Source organism: Sinocyclocheilus grahami, unplaced genomic scaffold, assembly GCF_001515645.1.
Source record: "Sinocyclocheilus grahami isolate Dianchi unplaced genomic scaffold, SAMN03320097.WGS_v1.1 scaffold695.1, whole genome shotgun sequence".
Lineage (NCBI taxonomy): Eukaryota > Metazoa > Chordata > Actinopteri > Cypriniformes > Cyprinidae > Sinocyclocheilus > Sinocyclocheilus grahami.
Genome location: NW_015505874.1, coordinates 1,105,868 through 1,108,556, shown reverse-complemented (window position 1 = coordinate 1,108,556; position 2,689 = coordinate 1,105,868). Strand labels below are relative to the sequence as shown.

The 2,689-nt window shown below is 39.2% G+C and overlaps 1 pseudogene; it reads left to right on the top strand.

Annotated features, from left to right (window-relative positions):
- LOC107559683 (interferon-induced very large GTPase 1-like) overlaps positions 1 to 2,238 on the top strand; it is a 9,367-nt pseudogene extending 7,129 nt beyond the window's left edge.
- The last annotated feature ends 451 nt before the right edge of the window (positions 2,239 to 2,689 follow it).

Here is a 2,689-nt window from a genome sequence, read left to right as displayed (position 1 = left end):
CACCTGTTAACACTGGTTACAGCGAGGAGGTGAATAACTTTAAGGGTGACATACATGACATTTTGAAGAAAACAAAAGTCCCAGCACTGGATTTCATGGCATTTGCAGAATGGATTCGAAGTCTCTGGAAGGCTGTCCAATTTGAAAACTTCATTTTTAGCTTTCGCAACAGACTCGTCGCTGAAGCGTACTCCAAACTTTGTGGTGAGTTTAACACTTGGGAATGGGCCTTCAAGAAGCACATGACTGACTCGTACACAAAGTCTGAAACCAAAATCTCCAACATGAGCGCATTGTCAGTGCAGTCAATGGATGCACCTAACATTGATCACATATTGGTTGACTTAAAATATGAATTTGCTGATGAGCTTGACAAAGAGGAGAAAATCATTTTGGATCATATTCAGCAATACTTTGAAAACGATGAGGAACATGTGCACCTTGTTGAAAATCACAAGGAGGACTTTTTAAATAGTGCACGGGGACTTCGAAGAGAGACTGAGATCTATTTTAAGAACAAACTGGAGAATGCTGTTTTGATACAGAAGGGAACTGAAAAGGTGGAACTTATAAAGCAAAAGCAGAGGGACACCATGAAAGAAAAAGTGCTCAATTTGATCAGTGTCTTCAGGAATAGAAGAAACAGCCTCTCTGAAAGTCAACTAAATGAGGAATTAAAAAAATTGTGGGATGGCACTGTGAAACAGTATTCCTTCACAGCTCTACCGAGGCAAGATGTGGTGAAGGAAACATACAGACTTTTACACAATAACTTGGAAATGAAAGGTAGGGCAGTACGAGAGATGCTGTTAAATGTCACCAGTCTAGATCAGTGTGGAATTGGACCCTTTTTTGCAAAGGATGAAGCAGAGAATAGAATTCAAACACTCACACATTCACTTCCACCTGAGCAGAGGGAGCAAAGAAACAATTTAATACAAATGACATGTGAAAGAATAACAAATGATTGTGGAACATTCATTAGCTTTAAAACAAGAGAAAAATCAGACTACAATAGTGCTGACATACAAGAATTGTTGTGCTCCATTGACAAGAATTTGGAAAGCTGCAAGGAACCAGAGATAAACCCTGAAATTGAAGCAGCTCTCAAGATCCACATCTGCGGGAACGCAGCAAGAGCTTTCCAGAAAATGCATGACGACTACATACAGAGAAATGACCCTTTGATATCTCTTGAACGGTTCAAGGACCAATGGTTAGCTGACTTTAAAGACCTCTACCACCAACGAGACCAGTGTCAGAACAAAGCAGAGATGTGTGTCTGGCAATGCTTCACCCCTGCCGTGATGGAATACATCCAGAAACGTCTTGGACCTGACATTGTGGATGAAATGTTGCCAAGCGAAAGAGGCATTGATTTTAGCACACGGTCATTTTTCCAGTTTTCACTTTTAAAACAGCTGCTTCAGGATGATGACTTCAACAATATTTCTGAGTATGTGGAAAACTATGAGAAGTATATAACTAAGTGGATTTCAGAGAAAATCATTGAACATTTTTCAAAAGACGATGCTTTGCTTAAGTTAGAGATAAAACATTTGAACATAATCATCCACAAACTCCAGCAAGCTGTAAGTGCCCAGAGAAAGGTAGACATCTGCCATAGCAATGACGCTCGGGGAACAAACATCCACAGTTTTGTGACCAGTGTCTTCACACGTCTTAATAAAGATTTGGTCATACCATCTGACACCCTCAATGCAACTCTGTTTTTAAACAACTCAGACCCTGCTGTGTTTGCAGATTGCCTTTTATCATCAATACACAAAATGCGTCGACGCTTAACAGATCAGTTATGCAGAGCAAGCGATGTCAGAGATAAGTTAAACAGACTGTCACTGAACAGACCTCAAGAGGAGCTCTTCAGCAGAGTGTTTGGCTGTGGGAAGAAGTGTCCATTCTGCAGTGCACCTTGTGAAGCTGGTGGAAATGACCATGCTGAACATTTTGCCTCCACCCATCGGCCACAAGGCATTTGCAACTACAGGTGGAAAACTAGTCCCTGACATATGCTCAACTCTTGTTGCTAGTGAAAAAAAATTCCACGGTGAAGTCACAAGATATGAGTGGCATCGATATAAGGAATACAGACAGATCTATCCAGACTGGAGGATACAGTCTGACAATAGTATTGAGGCCACTGATTTCTGGAAGTACATCTTTGCTAAGTACAATAGTAAATTTGCTGTTACTATGTTACAATACGGTCGTCTGTAAGGACGACTAACCATATGAATCTCTGTACATCAGGTTAACAAATGCTTGAAAAATACATTCAAATACTCAAAAAAATAAGTCAATATCAATAAAGCGGAACTGAACTGAAGATTCACCACTGACCAGGCCATTGAGTCTGTGTGCAAAGACCCTGGCTTATGAGGATGTCAAATATTCGATGAATGACAATCAATGAAGAAAATACTTAGAATCAGGAATAGAGCTTTCAACAAATCAGTTAAAGCAGTCATTGTTGTCTAAAGTTTTTAACCATAATTAAAAAACAAACAAAATTACAACAATCAAAAGAAATATCTTTCTATTTTAGATTACCGTCAAACACAGTTTGGATGAAAAAAATATGAATGATCTTCTGTAACATGGTTAATGGTTACTTATATCTTTGTTGTAGGCTTTAGGAGTAGTTAAGAGATTTCTCACTGTACTCTAA